Consider the following 20990-nt stretch of genomic DNA (forward strand, 5'->3'; position numbering starts at 1 on the left):
GATTCCATCACTTTCCTAAAAGGATATGGGTCAGCTAACAGCACACGAAGTCTCAGATAATTTTAACAGAACAGAGATAGAAGGGAAAGCCCAGAGTGAAGGGGAGGAAGGGGAGCCGGCACATGCTTAGTCAGGGGAGGCGCAGGGGCGCTAAAGGCTGTGTGAGCAGAGGACCGGCCAGTGCCGGCAGAGGGGATGCTACAGGTCTTCTTGGTACACGGCACACGCATTTGCCTGCCTAACACTAACATCTTGCCCGCCTCCCCCTTCCTTTCAGACTCCAGTTTTGCATCAGGCACTGTACTCACCGACTGGGGGTGGGGGTCTTAACCTCTATTGTGCCAGGGACCCCTTGGCAGTCTCGGAATAACGCTTTTAAATGCGTAAAATAGAAGATATAGCCTTGCAAGGGCAGCCAATTATATTAAAATCCAGTTATTAAAATATCTTAAAAATTGTTATTTAGTGCTGTGCTTTGTTGGCGCATTATGTAATACTCACGGCAGGTCTAATGATGACTGTCTTTTGAAGCAGTGATAAGCGGAAACGCTATTTTGATGTATCTGCAATAACTGTGACATGATTAGAAAAATGCTTTGCTTTCTTTTGGTGACAGAGTCACAGGGACTGATCACACTATTGTAATTTGTGGCCTACATTTGTAATTTAAGGGATGGTAGAGTTTAGAGGTTAGTAAAAATAAAAATGTCATATTTTTTCTATCCACGTTCACAAACTCCAAGGAATTGAGCCTCAGTCTCCTCATACTGAAGTGTGGGTCATAGTACCAACCTCAAGGGCTGTTAGGAGATTTGAGAACAAATTCCAGGTAGGAGCCCTGATCTGGAGGAACCCAGATGAGTCTAGTTCCTCGCCTCCCCTCTGAATCTTGTTTCTGCAAGTTGACCATCACCCCTGGGGCCTTCTGAGTCCCCGCACTCACTGCTCAACCATGGTGGGCACTGCCATCAACACCCTTCTAAACTGCTCACCTCTCCAGGTGTGCCAGGACCGATCAGAATGTTCAACCATCCTCGGGATACAGGCTTCCTGCCTTTGGTAAATCCATCTGGAGGGAGCAGCAGCTTCCTGGAATTTAAGGATGGATAGGAATGAACCCAGGTGCACGTCTTCTCCTGTGACCAGATTAGGCTTTCCAGAAAGTGGAAGGGGTGCCCTTCTCATTTTAAAATCTTTCTGTGATTCCCATCTCACTCAGCAATACACAGCAGCCTCTCTCCTCACTTATACTTTCCCTGCCGCCTTTCACAGTCATTTCAGCCACAGGGCCTTTGCACCTGCCATCCCTCTGCCTGGCACACCATCCATGCATGTGTCTCATGCCTTGTTCCTTCTTTAGTTTTCTTCCTGGTCCATATTGCTATTTGAAACTACTGTGTTTACTTTTCTTTAGTGTGTGATCCACCTCCCCAACGTGACGTGTGCCCCACAAGGGCCGGGACCCTGTCTCTTTCTTGCTGCCCTCTCAGTGCCTGCCACTGAGCCTCGAGTGTAGTTGGTGCCTGAAAATATTTGTTGACTGTGGAAAGGTATTTTGGAGAAGACTTGAATAAGAACTGGCTATTAGACAATAGTAAGAAATTATTGTTAATTTGATTGAGTGCGATAGTGGTATTGAGGTTAGGGTGAAAAAAAAAAGAGGCTGAAGTATTTATGGGTAAAATGGCATCCTGGGATTCGCTTTAACATATTCCAGTTTAAGGAAAAAGTGGGAGTTGATGAAGCAAAAATGGCCAAATGTTGATAACTGTTAAAATTAGAAAATGAGTACATTTGGGTTAATTACATTCTTCCTTCTTTTGGGTGGGTTTGAACATCTCCATAATGAAGAGCTAAACATATTTGTTGACCTCATGGGCAAGTGAACACATAGTGTATAAAATGCACTTAGTCCAGAGCCTAGCACATAACACATACTTACTAATATTAGCTTGTAAAATTATCCCTAAAAATGATGAGGGAACAGATAAGGAAGTGCACTGGAGACTGGAACACAGTGAACTCGGAGGGGGGATTACGGATACTGCTGTTGTTGAGGTTCTTGAAAAGCAGCCCTCTGACGGCTGCACCCACACCAGGGCCTGGGCAGGCGGTGCCAAGTGCATCTTGTGCCCGCAGCCATTTCACCCTCCACGGCTCCCGAGGGAAATGTGTCGCTGCTGGGCTGAGCCCCGGGCCGGGCTGAGCAGACTTTGAGGGTCCCTGCCCACCCAGGGAGTCAGGCACCCTGGTGGGGATGGCATGTCGTGCTTCTGGTCAGATGGGCAGAGGGACCCCCAATGGCTCTCAGTGGGGGCAGGGATGCCAGCAAGACAGGACTGGGTCTATCGCCTGGAGTTTCCTGCAGGTCGGAGCTGCAGGGGCAGGATTTGTGCTCCAGGAGGTGGGCAGAGGGCAGGGGGTTGGCTGCACAGCCCACCTGGCTCAGGGGCCCCCTCCTCTTTGTGGATGTCCTGCCCAGCAGCAGAGCACTGATGGTTACGAGCCCAGGATTTGAGACCAACCGCGCTGGGTGGGGACGTCAGCTCTGCCACCTATTAACTCTGCAAACTTGGGCAAGCCACTTACCTTCTCTGAGCCTGTTTCTTGGTCTGGAAAATGGGGCTAATGATAGTCCCCACTTGATCGGGCATTGTGCTTAAGTGAGGTAACGTGTGTGCCATGCCGGCTGTAGTACCTGGCCCATCCTAGGAGCCAACAGACAGTAGCTGGCTTGGGGTGGGGGGTGGACCTTCACAGATAGTCCTCAAATGATCAAATTTGGCCTGCGGTCCACTGTCTCCCTAGAGCGGCAGAGGGTTGGTTTTTACTGATAAAATTGGGGAGCAGTTACCAGGAGAAGGTTGAAGGATGCCGGGGCACTGCTCCCCAGCTGGCTTATCCTCCCGCCCCTTCTGGCCAACGCTCCCTTGTTGTAATGGACAGCTTTGGCCCTGTGAGACGCACAGCAGAGACATCCTTCTGCAAGAATACTATTTTTTTAAAAAACTTATTTATTTAATTAATTTTTTGGCTGCGTTGGGTCTTCGTTGCTGCATGCGGGCTTTCTCTAGTTGTGGCGAACGGGGGCTACTCTTCATTGTGGTGCGTGGGCTTCTCATTGCAGTGGCTTCTCTTATTGCAGAGCACAGGCTCTAGGCATGCAGGCTTCAGTAGTTGTGGCATGTGGGCTCAGTAGTTGTGGCTCGCAGGCTCTAGCGTGCAGGCTCAGTAGTTATGGCGCACGGGCTTAGTTGCTCCTCATGTGGGATATTTCCCGACCAGGGCATGTGGGATCTTCCCGGACCAGGGCTCGAACCTGTGTCCCCTGCACTGGCAGGCGGATTATTAACCACTGCGCCACCAGGGAAGTCCCACGAGTACTACTTTTTGAGTGCTTAATCCACACTGGCATTGGGCTAGGTGCTTCATATGTGTGATCTTATTGAATTCTCCTGACAACTTAGATATTTGTATTATCCCCATTTTAGAAAGGAAGAAACTGAGGCTGATGGAGGTGAAATAACTTTTCCTGGTAGAACCAAGACTTGACCATAGATAAATCAACTATCTCAATATAAGATAAAAATTACATTAAAAACTTTTTTTAAAAAGAGACTTGACCATAGAGTCTGAGCGATCAACCACTTGTTCTCTTTCCTCTGGGCTAACTTACAGGGGAGACTCTGTGCCTGGGGTGGGGGCTGTCCACCCTACAGGGCCTTGGATAGGTGAAAGCAGGAAAGTAGCCTCACCTTGGAACCTTTTCCTTGGAGGGGAAAGAGGACTGATCCAGACAAATAAAAGAACTCCTGCCTCACTCCATGGAAAATAATGTTATCCTAAGGTGCAGTGGCCCTGGCTAAAAGCGTAAACTGGTTTGTGAGCAAACATCAGATGATGCATCCTTCTGGGGTTCAAGTAAGAGCAGGTAGGATGGTTAGGGCTGGGGACGTCCCAGGACAAACATTAGTCTAGTAGTTCCAAGCTCAGCTCCCAGTTCTGACTATTAGAGCCTCCATTGCCCTGGCCGACGTGATCAGTTCAGAGTGTCATTGTCATCCAAGCCAAGGTCTCAGAGACAATCAAGGGGCGTTTGCTTGAGTTTGACCTGGAAGCGGCACTGGGTCTCCCTCCTGCTCAAAGACAGGAGGGATACATTTAAAGCAGCTACAGCTCCCTTGCCATCTGACAGGAGAACCTGCCAGAGAACAAAACTCACAAAGGCAGGAGAGCTGAGAGATGGGAAAAGATCACCCAGGTCCTGATAACACTATTAAGCTCCTGGATCAAGCTGTATCTGAAGGCAAACCGGCCTTGGGCTTGTCAGTTCATAAGAGCAGGTGCATTACTCGTTTAGCTTAGCCACTTTGGGTTCTGGTTTTGGTCATTTGCAACCAAAGGATTCTTAACTTCTCAAACATATGCCTTAGAAGTTTGAAAACCCATCTGTGGGGGCCATGGGGAGCCACTGCACGTTTTTGAGCTGAGGAGTGGCAAGCCCTGAGCCTCATTTTAGACAGTGTCTAGAGGTGCTTCTAGGACGAGGAGAGAGCAAGCTGGCTGCACCCACCCTGGCCATGCTCTGCGTCCGTCTCTGCCTGTTGCCTCCATCGGCCCAGGAGAGTGACGCTCTGAGCATCTATCCGCCGTGGTGCTGGCTTCACTCACACGCATCGTCTCTTGAGAAAATGAGCTTCGCATCAAAGTGGCATGGCTGCTTTCCTTAAACAAAACAGCCCTTCCCCTCCCCACTGCCTTGCAGAGGCAAGAAAACTCATTTAACCACCTGCAAGTTTCCATTCATGGTCCTGTGTCATTACGGGAACGCTTTGATGGGGCCGGGCGGGAATGGGGGAGATGCCTTCCACCACTACAATTAACTCGTTAGGGACAATGACACCCAGCCAGGGCCCTGCCTTCTTGGGGTGTCGGGTGCATGTGATGAAAGCCTGGGCCCACAGTGGGAGTCTGCAGAGTGGCCAGGCCCTGGCGTCTCGGGAGGAGACCGTCGAGTGGGGGTCCAGCTCCTCGCTGGCTCTGCGAACACACCCATTGCTGCCTTAGTGCAAACGGCCGGCCCTGCTGCACCACGCGTGCCACCAGGCACCAAACGCTGTCCTTTGTGGCTTAACCAGGAGGCTAAAAGCCTAGCATTTGGCATCAGACGGCTTCACCGCTGGGCTGCCGTTAACTCACTCCACTCTCCTGAGCCTGGTCCTTATCTGTAAGCCGGGGTTGAGGATGCCTGTAAAGGGGGTAGCAAGCAGGTGTGCGGCCTCTGTGCTGGCCACTGCTCTCTTTATTAAAGAAGAGCTGCTTCCACCCAGGAGTCCTGCGAGAGCCATGCGGCAAACACCGCCACCGAAGTCTTGGTGAGAAAGCCCAGGGTCCTAGGGCCTGGGCTTGGGCTCCTTCCCTTAGCGGGGCTGTCCCCATTGCTGGGCAGGGGGAGTGATCACAGAGCATCCCGCACCCCCTTCCCGGCCCTTTGACTCACAGGCTCAGGGGCATCCTGGGACTTAAGGCCTGGGAGGGTCCTTGGGGTCCTCAAGGTCCGTCCTCATCACTCCCAGCCGATGCTGACTTCTGGAATCACTCAACCCTGCCTTGAAACACACAGGTTTGGGCCCCATAGAAAGTCCAGTCCCTGTGATTCCTGGACATTCAGGGCCCGGGGGGTTGGCTATCATCTTCGCATCACTCCTGGAGGGTCTTACCACGACTCTCTCCTCTTCACCATCAGCGCCTCCAGGCAGCCGCCTGAGAAGTGAAGTTAAGCCCACCCTCTCCATAGATTGGCCCTCTGCCCTCTTTCCACCGGCCCTAAGGCTCAGTGCCTGAGCAGACGTGGGTTTTAGAGGGACGTGGGTCCTCCATCCTTGCTCGTGCGGACGGCTCTCTTGGCACCTCGTAGAGAGTTGGGGGGATCGGCAGGGAGGGACCTGAGTGTTCATGCATCTCTGGCCTTAACAGCACCACGGCAGCACCGGTCACTCGCTCTCTCCCTTTCCTCGGCCACCACCTGCGGCTGCTCTCGTGAGAACCTCCTGCCTTACTCCCCGGTCCCTGCCCATCTCGCTCCACAAGGCTGGCTCCCACCTGGGTCTCCCCCTAGCGCCTGGCATCATTGCCCCTCTAGCCCCATTTTTCAGGTCCCTCACTGGGGCCTTTGCACACACTGTTCCCTGCACCTGGGGCACGCTGCCCCTCGCTCTATCTCCGGAGGCCTCTCCTGGCTTTCTCACCCCCAGTTTGAAGAAGGGGCCTCTCCCACCCACCCTCAGCATGCCCTGAGCTATGCCTTCCCGTGTGTTTTCTCTTGTTATTTCTCCCCTGCATCCTCCCAGCCCCCAAGAGGCCTCACGAGGGCAGGGGCTCTGCTTTGCTCCTCCTTGTATCCCCCGCTCCTAGGTAGAACCTGGTACAGGGAGGCCCCTGCCTGGCCTGCACTGCCAGGTAACCGGGGAGACCCCTAGTGAAGGCCCAGCATCTGGGTGAACCATCTCAGCTTCTGTGTAGCGCACAATGGCACCTAATAATTAACTCTCCAATTAGGCCCATAATAAAGGCTTAATCTGGGGCTCGTTGGTAATGAGGCTATTCACGGCCGGCCTTTCATCCTGGGCCCAGGCCCCTGCTCTACAGATCCCGCCTTGGCTGTGCGTCAGAGCCACCCTCTTGTTAACGGGGCCTCGGCCCTCTCCCCGCCCTGTGCCTCGGAGCCCGGAGCCCGGGGCTGTGCATCTCGCAGGGAAGCCCCCAGCCTGGCTGCCTCTCGGCGAGGCGGGGACCAGCTGCTGGGAAAGCACGCCTGGTGAGCTGAAGGCCCCCCTCATTACGGAGAGGCACCAATGGGCTCGGCCCACGAAAGCCTTCAGGTTTGCGAACGTTAAGACTTAATTGGCTCATGGACACTGAAAGAATGGAGGGGCTTCTCCAGGGAGCGGTCCTCTCCTTGCTTTTCTCTCCCCTGCTGGATAATGACAGAACCTGGGAATGATTAGAGGGGGGAGATGAGCTCCCCTCTTGGGGGCCCGTGATGGGCTCCACCTCCATTTAGAGCACGTGCCCTACCCGGTGCCTTGCTTCCTCCCTGACTTTTCAGAGGTGATTTTTAATTGCATTTTCCCAGGTAGAGTCAGAGCATTGAGATGGGGATGCAAGTGAGCCAGTCCCAGCCACTTTCTCAGCATCCCTGTTTAGTGGGGTGCACTTACCTTGCGGGGCTTGAGCTCTTAGTACATCTGTGGACGGGGTCAGCATGAAGAGGAAACAGGAGCACAAAGCTTCACTGGCTTGGCCCTGGCCTCCAGGCTCAGAGAGTGTGTGCCTGCCTCTGTGGACCTCACCTCGGCCCACTCCCTGCCCACTCCCTGCCCACTCGCCCCAGCCTCACTGGCCAAGCTGACCTCGCTCCCCTCCAAGCTTGCCCAGCTCATCCACGTCAGGTCTTCACTCTTGGCAGTTCCCCTCCCTGCAAAACACAACCCCTAGATCTTTGCACAGCTCATCCCTTCTTGTCATTTGGATGTCGCGACCAACGACTCAGACCACCCACCCCGTACAATGTCAAGTACACCCTTCAGAGGCACCCCCCGCCCCCGCAGTTCACCCTCATGCTCTCAACATATCCTATTAACATGTGTATTCATCAAGCATCTATCTCTCCTCACTGAGATGTGATTGAGGACCCGTATGTTTGTTCACTGTTCACTGTCTAGCACTGTGCCTGGTACCTAAATATTTGTGGAAAGACAGAACAGAACTTCTCCTTATCGACCTGCGAATGTTCTCTTGGCCCTGCAGGTCCGGTGGAAAGCCTCACCTTGCCTCTTCAGGAGCAGACCCCTCGAGGACTTTGCCGTTGACAGTGGTGGCTTCTTGAAGTCACCTCCATTTCCAAGCTGGCCCAGTGGGGCCAGGATAACGAAGCTGCTTTAACATAAATAATTTGCTTCTGAGGTGTAAGAAATGGGGAATATTTTTAGAAGGCCTGCCCTCCTAGGGGAAGTAAATGACTTATGAAAACGGGATTTTTCAAAGTGGCCTTCAAGAGAAAAGGGAGCCGTGTGTGATGGCCAAAATGGAATTCTATGAATTAGTGCGACTCATTATTCTGGCCGTGCGCACACAGACACGCACACACAGGCACACACGCTCGCTCGCTCGCTCACTCACTTTTCCCCTGCCTTCCATTTCATGGTCTTAGCTCGAATCTGAGATAAAACCACTGCAGCCCCCTCCCCTGGCCCTCAGCAGCGGCCTGTCTGATTGGATGCCTCCCACAGCCCTGAAGACCAGAGCTTCAAGGAGGAAGCCGTCGGGGACACGCTGAGCCCTCGCCTCTTAAAGTGCGCGCCGTAAGTTACCTTGAAATGTTATTTAAAAAAAAAAAAAAAGTATTTTAGGTTCAACAGACACTTGGGTTCCTGTTAACAACTCATTTAAGGAGAAAGTGGGGGGAAGGCATTCAGATCAAGGCTTCTTTGACACCATGAACCTCCTTACTTTGAATTCTTACAGTGTGGATGGGATGAAAGATTTCGTGGAGGCGCAGACGGGCAAGTGCACGGGTGAGAAAGGACAGATGATAGCTGCAACGGAGACGCGGGCATCTTGGGATGGGCTTTGTCTGGCCAATAATGGAGAACAGATTTTGGAGGGAGGGGGGAGCGGGAGGCCCAGAAAGCCAAGACACAAAAACCACTTTTGTGGCCATTGTGTTTCCACCGGAGTCTTGATCTACGAAGACGTGCTGTTTGGGGGAACTAATAAGGCAACCAGCTCCTTTGATGAGGCACGTTCTGAAAACCAAGGTCTAGAGGAGTCATCCATTGCTGACTCCCTGGGGCCTTTCTCCCCTTGTGTACAAAGTCTGGCCTCCAAGGGGGCATGGATCTGTCTTCTGCCCATTGCCCCTGAAGCCCCAGACAACCAGCTCTGGGCTCCTTGTCTAGAAGGTCACGCTGGCTTTCCATTGTCCATAGGCTCAACTTCCAAATCCCAGGCTAGCAACCAAGGTCCACCATGGGTTGGCTCCACTCTGCCTTTCTTCCCAGTCCGCACACCTACCTAAGACTTCTCCCACCATGCCCACGTCCTTCTTTATCTCACTTCATTCTTCCCTCTCCCACGGAAGGCCCCCTTCTCTGAGTAGTCTCTTCCCCACTTGTCTATCCAAGGTCTATGCGTCCTAGCAGACCTGACTCCCAGGAGACTTCTGAGGCTAGCCCATCCTCATGAAACTCCTTGGTGAGTTCTCACACACTGATTCTCTATGCATTCGACTCACTTCATTGATTGTCAGTCTAGTCTACTCTCCCCAGTGGACTGTCAGCTTCCTAGGGGCAAGGATCCCACCTCGTAGGCAGCAGCACATAGCACAGGACCCACAGAGTGAGCACAAGAAGCTTTGGCCTCTTCTAAACTGTGAGAAGTGGCCAGGCTGTGGGCTGGAGAATGCAGAGGATATGGGCTCACGACCTCCTCCTGGGGATCTTCCATGCCTGAGGCTGGGAGCAGGACTCAAGAGGAGCTGCCACCATGTTGCTATCACCCTCTGCTAACCAGTCTCGAGGACTGGTGGTCCCTGGGGCAAGGCCAAAACGTTCAGCTTCTCAACATTGTCTCAACTCTTTCTGTTCTGTAACAGTTCACTCAATCAATAAAGAATTGTTAAGTGGCCTGCTATGGGCCAGGCACTGGGGATTCAGTGGCGGATATGCCAAGATACCATCCCTATTCTCTTAGGACTTACAGGCCATGAATCAAGAGCCACAGAAAGGCTTGATTACAATTGTGATAAATGCAGTGAAGGGTAGGTGCAGGCTGCTCTAGGAGTGTTTAGATGGACCCAACAATTGCTTCTTAAGGACTTTGTTTTACATCTGGTGGGGTCTAAGCTGCCTGCGCAGCTGTGGTAGCAGTGGAGAGCCCTGAGTTGTCTTGATGGACCACTTGATGGGATGCTGAGTGTAGGGAGGCTGATGGAAGAAGGTCGGTTCTCACTGAGGGTCCGTGGTGAGACTCTGAGCACATGTGGAGAAGTATCTTCAAGCAGAGATTGTTATGAATGTGGAGGCGATCAGAGCAGGAATTAACTGTCCTTCCAACCAAGGCCAGAGAAGTTCTGACATTCTCTGATGCTAAGTACCTTCTTCTCTTTAAAATGAGGGCCTTCTTTTCAACAAGCTCCCAAATGCCATGTCCTTCAAGGCCTCACTAACGTCACCCTAGTGGCAATCGATCACTCCCTCACCGCTTCTATTTCACTTCCTTGATTTTTCTACTAATGAAACTAGTGAGCTGCCTTGTACCATGGCTTCTTCTGCAAATGTTTATCCACTCTATCTCACAGTGAATTCCAGGAGAATTAGAATTACATCTAGTTCTACTTTGGGTAGCAAGGATCCTAGGTGAGGGCATAAAACAGGTGAAACAAGTATCTGGCATTCATACCACCACTTCCTAATTCAGTGGCCATGGCAGACATTATTAATCGATCCTGACTAATTTCATTTAATCTCATTTCTGCTGTACTTAAGCAGGATTTAAAAGTACCTCCTCAGAAGCATCTTCCCTGGTCACCCTCTGAAGGAGGTCACCCCTTCCCTAATTGTTTTCTATGAATAAACCCATTCTTTTCTTTACAAAGCTTATCACACTTAGCAATTATGTACTTTTGAACTTACTTAAGGCCTGTTTCCCCAACTAACCTGCAAGCTCCATGTAGTGGAATTATGTCTGGTTTTGCTCATCACAGAATCTCACAGCTGAGCAGTCTTTGTCACATAGGAAGAGCTCAGTAAATGTTTGCTGCAAGTTGACTGAATGCTTTAGGCCACGAATGATTTAAAGAGAGAGCAAGGCTTCCTCGACAAAATACCTGGGATGAGTCTTGACTCTGCAACTTCTTAACTGGGTGTGTTTGGCAAGCCCTGCCCTTCTCCATGCCAGTGCCCAGAGTTGTTTAAGTGTTTAAGTTGTTTAAGGCCTTACCCTCCACCTCAGAGGTTTCTGCAGATCTGGGACAAATCCTGTCCCTCCAAGCTTGGTGGCCACGGGAATTTTTCCTGAATCTGAGAGTTGGTTAATACTTTGCAGCTAGTGGGCTTGTGTTCAGTGTGGGCCCAGGAGACATGTGCTGGGAGTGGGCAGAGCTGCAGCCCCTACCCTCCTGCCTGGGTCCCTGGTGGCAGCCCCTGAAGCTCCCGGGACCCTGTGGGGAGGGGCCCTTGGCTCCCAGGCGCTGGGCTCTGCCGGCAGGAAGCATGGACTTGACTCTGGCCCTTGACTATTTAGGATGCGATAGTGCCATCGCTGCCTGCATCTTAATTTCCTCTCCTCCTCTTCCTCCTCCTTCACCTCCCTTCTGCCATGGTGGGGGGTGGCGAGAAGGCCACTGTGTACCCCCCTTTCATTGCTTCTACAGCTGGGGCCAGATGGCCCCCTCCCCTCTGGAGATGTGAGGCCCCCCGAGCCTGTTTCTCTGCAGACTCGCCCTGCTCTGACCAGCGAAGCCTGCCTAATGCGTCCTGGGGGAGGCGGATGCCTTAGGAAAAGCGGCTCCCCTGGCCCTGCTGAAGCTATATCCCGCTGGCCTGCAACCAGTGGGAATTTGTGTGTGTGTTTTGGGGGATGCCGTGGGGGGATTGAGGATGGCCCAGTGGGTTGGTAGGGCCCTGACTGGCTGCCCACAGCCCCACCCACCCAGTTCTCAGTTGGGGTGGAGGGAAGTGCCCATTAAGAGTCCAGCCTTTCTTTTGGAATGGCAGGCCTGTGATCTCTCCCCGAGGGGCCAGTTAGCTGGGGAAAGTGGGTACTTCCAGCAGAGAATCCAAGCAGAAAGCCAAGGCAGGCCTGGGAGCAGGTGTCCCACAGGTAGGCAGTCCTTGGGTCGTTTCAAAGGCTTTCTCTTCTGCAGAACTGACTCCACTCACTTCCCATCTCCTGTCTTTGCCTGGACTGCCCTTCCTCCCATCTCTGCCTGGTGAGCTTCTATTTATGCTCAAGGTCCAACTCAAATGTCATCTTCTCTGGGGGGGCCCTCCTTGATTCCTCCAGCCAAGGTTACTTGCTGCCTCTTTGGGTTCCTACCCTCCTCTTCGTTCCTCTTTCCATTATTGGGAGGGGTTTGTCCTCAGCTGAGTAGTTACTCATTGGCTCTGCCATCTTACCTTCTTCCTCTAGATGGTGAGCTCCAAGGGCATCATCCTTGTGTGAACATGTTATTTCTGCTTGTCTTACCTCCTTGAGTGGCACCTGTGGCAGCTGGTCCCCACAATGGCCCCCATGACTCTCGACTCCCTGCCTTGTGTTGTCCCCTCCCACGATGAATAAAGCAGAGCTGTGTGACTGACAGACATTAGACAGACCAGATGTGATGGTGTGTGTGACTTCGGAGGCGGAAGCATCAAGGACAGGAGGTTCCTGCCTTGCTCAGAGGAAGCCGGTGCCATGTCATCAGGATACCCGAGCGGCCCTGTGGAGAGATGCGCGTGGAGAGGAACCGAGGCTTCCTTCCCACCACCAGCACCGAGCAGCCACCCACGCGAGTGAGCCACCTTGGCAGCGGCTCCTCAGCCCTGGCCATGCCTTCGGATGACCACAGTTGACCGACAGCTTGACTGTAACCTCGGGAGCCATCCCAGCCAAGCTGCTCCCTGATTCCTGACCCACAGAAACGGTGAGACAATCAGTCTTTGCTATTGTTTGAAGGAGACTCTCCCCCAGCAATAGAGAACCGATAAGTACCCCAGATCCCCTGGGGGAACTACCTTCTCCCCCTGCGTGTGGACTTGGTGGAACAATCTGTAAGGACGCTCTGTCTTCCCTGGGCCAAGGGATGGGGCCCTGACCTTGGAGAGGACAATCAGAGCCTCTCCCTGGAATTGGTATCTCAGGCATAGATACCAGATCTGGAAGTGGTCAGGTTGATTCTAGACTCTACTTGATGCCATACACACATACACATGCATTATATACATACATGTATACCTGCCATACAAACATGCATGTTCACACATGTACACACACACACACACACTTGTGTGTGTGTGTGTGCCAGAGTCGGTTATTGTTGGCAGTCAGATAACCTGGACTGGCACAGCCACCCTGCGGTCATCCTCTTCACAGCCCCGCCCACCATCACACCACTCACGGAAGGCCCCCCTCCAAGTGCCTACATCACCCACCATTCAGTAAGTGCTCAACCATTGTGTGTTGGATAAACACCTAGAAATACGAATGACGTCAGGGCTATCTCTGGTGATCTTAATTTGTGTCTTGTTTGTGCTCTTGGAGAAGAAGTTAAAAGCTGAGAATTCTTTGTGCCCGGCTCTCTGCGACTCTCCCCGCCCTCACCCCTCCCCCGACACCTTTCCGGAGGAGACCAGCTCCTGGTCACCTGTGGCCAGGCCAGGAGCAGCAGGTATCTGCAGACAGCCAGCCAGCCTGCCTTGGCCTGGAAGCCTGGGCTCTTTGAGGTGAGCATGGGGGTGAGAAGAAAGCATAGGCGGGGGAAAGAGTGCCAGCACAGCCTCGAGGCACAAGTACCTTTGTTGTTGGCAGTGCCTTGGAGGTGCTGGGCCCTTCCTGGGAGAGATGGCAGTGCGACCCATCTCAGGAGGCAGGACTGTAGCCATGGGGCCTCCCAGCAGAAACCCTTGAACCAGCTTGGTGCAGAGCCAGTGGAGCTGACTGTTCGTTAGGCTTTTGTGGGTTGTGACCCATAGTGATTCAGCAGTGACCAGTGTAGACTGACACCAGATGCCGGGAATCCTGCACACCCCCTGTACTGCTCTGGGTAATGTCCTGGGCCCCTGGGGGTGTGAGGGAGGGAACCCCACAGACGACTGAAATGGAATCTCCCACCAGACCAGCATGACAGGGGCACAAAGTTTAATCCACAAAAAGGGTTCATAGTAATTTAATTTAGGAAAATGTGCCATTTCTTTTACACCCAAGTTTGTGGAATAAGACTCAAAGGTACTAGAATGTCAGCTCCATGGTGGCAGGAATTTTTCTTTTTCTTTATTCATTATTGTGTTACAGAGCCTAGTACATTGCCTGACACACAGTGGGCACTCAATAAACATTAATGTATAAAGGCACTAGTAGAAAATAATTAACGGGGCGCCCACTAAGTGCTAGAAACTTATGGAAACTTCCCTGAGATTCTTTTCACAACACCCTAGAAACTTGGTATTCTCAGCTACATTTTCTTTTCCTTCCCTCCTTCCCTCCCTCCTCCCTTCCTTCCCTCCTCCCTCCCTTCCTTCCTTCCTAATCCCATTCCAGCTGTCCTAATGCATTTATACATGTTCTTATAAGCAATGCACTGTTTATACATACATATTTTTAGTTTGTATGAAGGTTATTGTGTCACATCTCATCCCGTTTCCACCTTTTCCACCCACCACGTTTTGCCATCCACCTTCCCACGCATGGACGGCCTCCAGCACTCAGCTACCTCTGTCAACACTGAGTGAACACCCTCAAATGTATCTCCTGTGACAGAACTTCTTTGGAATATACACCCAGGAGTAGAATTGCCGGTCACTGCAACGTCTGTGTGTAACTTCACCAAGAAAGGCCGCAATGACCTACACTACCTACAGCAAGGTTTGAAGCTTCCTTCATTTCCATATCTGGGCCAACTTTGGCATTCCCCAGCTAACTAGTATTTTCCTGTCTCATTAGATATAAAGTAATACCTCATTGTTGTTTCAAATTGCATTTCTTGCCTTCATCTGTGGGGAAGAATGGAAGCTTCAGAGAAGTGATGTGCCCAGGGGCCCTCAGCTGGTGTGTGAACAGCTGGGCTTCACCCACCCACTCTGGGCTCAAGCTGGTGCCAGGGTCCAACTGTCCCTCGTGGGCTGAGGGCTCTACCAGCCGCCGGGTCAGACTTGTGCAGGTGCAGGTCTTCCGCTGTGATCGAGCTCCACCTTGTGGTGCTGAGAGGGAACTGCCGCTGTGGAGGGGACGGGAGAGGACGGGAGGGGAGGGGACGTGAGCCGCCTCACTTTTGAAGCGCTCCTTGATTTCTATTTTTCAAAATTTTCAAATTGGGATATAACTGACACACATTATACTAGTTTCAGGTGTACAATGTAATTTTTTCTTGTGATGAGAATTTCCAAGATCAACTCTCTTAGCAACCCCCAAATACACAGCACCCCATCATCAACCATAGTCACCGTGCTATACACGAATCTCCAGGACTTATTTATCTTATGACTGGAAGTTTGAACCCCTGCCACCTTCACCTTGCAGGTGCAGGGGACCTGAACCGTCTCCATTTTGAGGCTCTTATTGTCTTTAGCAAACAAAACCAGAACTCTCTTACAAAAACAGCTAGTGTACTCTTTCTTAAAGGGACTTTAATTAAAGTACAACATACCTGCATAAAAGACACAAATCCCAAGTGTACAGCTCAGTGAATTTTCAGCAGTGAACATCTGCCCCCTCCAGCCCCTCCTGCCACTATCCTGACTCCTAAGGCTGGAGATTCCTTTGCTGGGTTGACTGCTGTATACGTGGAACTGTATACAGCTGTTGCCTTGTCTATCTTGCTGTTTTTGCACAATATCGTTTGGGTGGTTCATTCATCCATGTCTGTTCATTCTCTCTTTTATACAGCATCCCGTTATATGAATATACTGCAAGTTATCCTTTCCACTGCTGATGGATATTTGTGCTGATTCCAGAACTTGGCTATATTGAATAAAGCTGCTATGAACATTCTAGTACAGAGTTTTGGTGCACATGTGTATACAGTTCTGTTAAGCATGTGTCTAGGAATGAAAATACTGGACCGTGGGTAGGGTGTATATTCGACTTTTGTAGATATTGCCAGTTTCCCAAAGTGGTTGTGTTAAGTTACCATTCCAGTGGCGGTGTGAGTGCTGGTTCGTCTGCATTCTCACCTACCCTTGGTACTGTCACCAAGGGTATTAGTGGTACTGCATAGTATTTTTAGTGGGTATTAGTGGTACTGGTGGGTATTAGTGGTACTGCATAGTATCTTTAGTGGGTATTAGTGGCACTGGTGGGTATTAGTGGTATTGCATAGTATTTTAAATTTGCAATCCTGATGACTAATGAAATTTCTTATGTTTACTGGTCACTTGGCTAATTTCTGTGAATTGTCTATGTCAGACTTTTGGCCATTTTTCTGTTGAGTTGCCTACTTTTTTCTTATTGGTACATAGGAGTTAAAAAGTATGTCATCTGGATATGAGCACTTTCTCAGAAATATTTTCTCCCACTTGGGTCACTTGCCTTTTCACTCTCTTAGTGATATCTTTTAATGAGCAGAAGTCTCTGCTTTTCCTATAATTTATTAATATTTTCTCTTATTATTTTGTGTTCTATTGAAAATCTTTTTGCCTATGCCAAGATCATGGAGACTGTCTTCTTTTCTTCTAAAAGCTTTCACAATCTGCACCCATCTGGAACTGATTTTTGCATCTGGTGGGAGGCAGAGGGTCAATATTTTTTTCCATATGGATATTTAATTGACCAGCCTGATTTATGGAGAAGATCATCTTTTCCCCACTGCACTGCTGTGTCACCTTTGTCATAAACCAGGGGATGGTACCCGTGTAAATCTGTTCCTGGTATATATGTCTGTTTCTTTCAGAAAATGCAATGTAATGGTACCATGCACGAGGTCATTTCAGAGTTTATAAGCTCCTAGAGTACGGTGTGCAGCAGGTGGGGCTGTCTGCCAGTGGACCCTGGCTTGAGCTTGCTGACAAGCCTCTCCCTCTCTTCATTATCTTGGGGCTCACCATGGGCTCATTTGCCCACAAAGTCAGGAAGCTGACTTGGATATTCCTAGTTCCTGTGAGGTCTCTGGACCCCAGAGAGCACCCATGTGGCCCCAGCAGCTGGGGTGGGGCAAAGTCTCTTCCCAGCATTCATTTTCCCTCCCTCTTCCCAACTGTGCTGGGCCACAGGGAAGCCTGCACCTGGCTCTGCAGGAGCATCTGGGGTCTGAGAGGTGGGGTTCTCACAGCAATTCACCGCTCGAGGGTCTGGGAACCCCAAGCAATCCCTTGAGGATGTGGCATTCAGCACAGCAGGGGCTGGGCCTGACCTCCTGCTAAGATTACTTCACTTTGTGTAGAGGGTTGCATGTTGATAAGCAAGTCCAGCAACCAGGGTCTGGGGGCCCGGGGACAATCTCTTGGAGGCCCTGGCTCTCTGAGTGTCCCAGCAGAGTGACAGCTCTGCTCCTGGGGCCAACAGCCTGGGACCCAAACTCTGGATCGTCCACTGGGCAGAGATGGGCAGTGTGGGCAGTAGGGCGTGGTGGGAGGGCCAGGTCAGGGAGTGGGTCAAGAGCGTGGGTTCCAGAGCCAACTCTGGCATGAGCTCAAGGGCCTCCTGGGAAACTCTCCGCCTCTCTCTGGGCCTCCAACTCCTCACTTTTGGTCTCTCTGTGTTATGGGTTGCATTGTGTCCCCAGAAGGATACGTTGAAGTCCTAACTCCCCGGAACCTGGGATTGGGACCTCATTTGGAAATAAGGTCTTTGCAGATATAATCAGGCTAAGATGAGGTTGTAGCGTGGGCCCTAATTTAATCTGATTGGTGTCCTTACAGGAAGAACAGAGACACACAGAGAAGACAAGCATGTGAAGATGAGGGCAGAGATTGGAGTGACGCTTCCACGTGCCCAGGAACACCTGGGGCACCAGAAGCTGGACGAGGAGGGGGAAGGATCCTTCTCTAGAGGCATCAGAAGGAACATGGCCCTACCAACACCTTGATTTGGGACTTCTGCCCTTGAAAACTGTGAGAAAACCAAGGTCTGTTGTTCTCAGCCAGTCAGTACGTGGTACTTTTTACAGCAGCCCTAGGAAACAAATACAGCCTACGTCTGGGCTTGCCCCTCCCATCTGTCCTTCATCACATCACTCTCCTTGTGATTACCTGTCAGGAGTGGCCCATCACGACCACTAAAGCAGCATCACGGATGCTGACCGCGTCTCCCACCCAACCAGCCCCAGCTGAATCCCTGGCTCCTGCCTCCCTCCCCCCGGCACCCCACCAGCTCATTTTAGGCACACCCAACAGTCACTCTGGCCAAAGGATGACTCAAGTGTTATCCTTGACTCCTCTCCCTCATGCCTGCCTCCAATTCAGTGACAAATTCTATCAACTCTACCTCTAAAGTGTATCCTCAGTTCTTTGCTTCCACCATGATCATAGTATTTTAAGCCTCCAACTGCTCTTTCTTGAACTACATGACAGCCTCTTGTGGTAGGTTGATTGCAAAAATGGCCATAATCCTTTATTCCCCCCTACGTCCAGGCCCTTGGCAATTGACTTTGCAGTGCCTTCCTTCTATAGGCAGGGTCTACTTCTCCACCCTGGACCCTGAGCTGACCTTGGGACTTGCTTTGGCCATTGAAAACTACATGCAGTGACGGTGTGACAGTTTTGAACCTAGGTCTCAGGAGACCTTGTGCACTTCCTGGAATGTTGCCACCACCGTGAGCACCAGCCCAGGCTAGTTGGTTAGAGGATGACCTGCATGGAGCAGAGACTAGACATCTCAGTCAAGGCTGTTGTAGACCAGCAAACCCTCAGTGAAGTCACTAGGTAACCCACCAACACATGAGCCCAGACTAGATTGGCTAAGCCTGGCCTGGATCAGAATGGTTTGATTGACCAGAGGTCTCATGAGGAATTATGTTCTTTAAACTATATTTTGGGGTAATTTGTTACACAGCCATAGCTAATTGATACACCTCCTTAACTAGTCCCCCAGCTGTCCCTTCCGCTCTCACAATATTTTCTCTTCTCAGAAGCCAGAGTGGTCTCTCCTCTATTTATCACCCTCCAATGGTTTCCTGTTGCAATTGAATGACTCCAAACTCTGGACCATAGTCTTCAAGGCCTGACTGATTCCCTGCCTCCTCAGTGGGCTTCAGCCGCAGTGACCATCCTCTCAGTCCCATGAATGTGCCTTTGCTCTTGCTGTCCCCTCTGCTGGAGCAGACCCTCCTATATCTGCACTTGGCTGCCTCCTCCTCAGCCACATATTAACTCAAATACTTCCTCAGGGAGGCCTGCCCTGACCACTCTAGCTAAAGACATCCTCCCCAACCTCTGCCCAGTCCTTTCCTTTCATTGCATCGTGGTTTTATTTTCTCATCAGTTGCTGAATGTATTGGTGTTGAGGAGCATAGTAACACCTTTAACTAGAATATAAGCTCCAGGAAAGCAGCAATCATGTGTTTTTCTGTTTACTGCTCTACCCCCAGTATTTATAACAGTTCCTGGCATATAGTAAGTGCTCAATAAAGATTTGTTAAATGAATGAATAACAAGCCCAAGGGGGAAAAAAAAAAAAACCCTTGTGGCATAGCTTACAAATCCTTTGCAAGCATAGGATTTCCTGCCACTGTTCTCGTCAATTCTCCACCCCATGCAGGTGGAACTACCTGCAGGTTCCCCATCATACTGCCCCAGCCTCTAAGCTTTTGCACACACTGTTCCTTTGGTCTGCTCTTCCTTCCCATACAAAAACGCTGGGGACTATTTATTCTCAAAAGTTTTACATCAGAAGTTTCGTCCTTCAAGAAGTTTTCTCAAAAATGTTGGGGTTAGCAGATGCAAACTATTATATATAGAGTGGATAAACAAGGTCCTACTTTATAGCGCAGGGAACTATATTCAATATCCTGTGATAAACCATAATGGAGAAGAATATAAAAAAGAAAGTATATATAGGTATACACATATATCACTTTGCTGAATCATTTTGCTGTACAGCAGAAATTAGCATAACATCGTGAATCAACTACACTTCAATTTAAAAAGAAAAGAAGCTTTTCTGTCTCCCCACTTCCAGCCCATGGTGCGGTCCTCCTCCCCCAGGTCTCCCAGGCACTCCACACGCTCTCTGCACTTCACTGATTAACTGGTTACTCCTCTGTCTTCAGGACCATATGGCCCAGGCCAGCAGGACCAGGCCTTCTTAACTACTGAGTCCCTGGCCCAACCGTAGGGCCTGGTGGGGCTCAGTAAATATGTGATGTGATCAGAAGCAGACGAACTAGGTGAGCTGAAGATCTGCTCTTTCCCCAGTCCAAACTTGTGAAGGTCAGAGAGAATGTGGGCCGTGATGGATTTAAGGAGCTGGGTGGTGCAGTGGAGATCGTTACTGGAGTGTTAGAATCACAAACGTCCTGCTCTGCATCACCTGACCACTCCACCTGGCGAGGAGAGCTCCAGATTAGAGGTTGGAAAGGTGGCACCTCTCAGTGGCACCTGGCTCCTCTGTGACATCAGAAGGGCTGGGCTTCCCTCTCCCTGAACACCTCCCTGCATCTGGGTCTCCTAGTGAGTCGTGGAGAAAAAGCTGATGTAAAACTCCGGCCCTGCAGAAGAGGACCCAGCGGTCTCGGTGAACCATAAGGGGAATACAGCAAGCCTGCCATACAATACAATTGGTGGGGGGAGAGAAAACGAATGAATGAGTGGAATTTATAGTCACCTTGGAGTCAATCCTTCTTACCAGAAAGAACTCAGTCTTTGGCACCTTATTAGAAAACCGGGCTAGATCCAGCCTTCATCAATGCATTTTAAGAGGGATGTGGAAAGGACACTGGAGAAATAATCAGATGGAATTATATGACAGAAAACTGAAAAAACAAGTATGAAGTTGGAAAGGCTAAATGGTCATTGTCATATCACACAGCTGCTCTTAGTGATGTACCTGACGTTTAACTTCTCAGGGCCATTTCATCTGTGCACTTTTTCCTCAGTACACATCCTCCCTGAATATGAATATTTATTAGACAAAGGAGACGGACTTCTCCTCCCTTTCCACTGTGGCTCAAAGGAGAGAAAATGGGCTCAAACTGCAGCAAGAGAGAGGCAGATTAGATAGGCAGAAGGACTTCCTGGAGGTGAGAACACTCAGTGCAGGAAAGAGGTTGGTAGTGACTCATGCAGACCACTGAGTCG

Source organism: Eschrichtius robustus, chromosome 19 (genome assembly GCF_028021215.1).
Source record: "Eschrichtius robustus isolate mEscRob2 chromosome 19, mEscRob2.pri, whole genome shotgun sequence".
NCBI lineage: Eukaryota > Metazoa > Chordata > Mammalia > Artiodactyla > Eschrichtiidae > Eschrichtius > Eschrichtius robustus.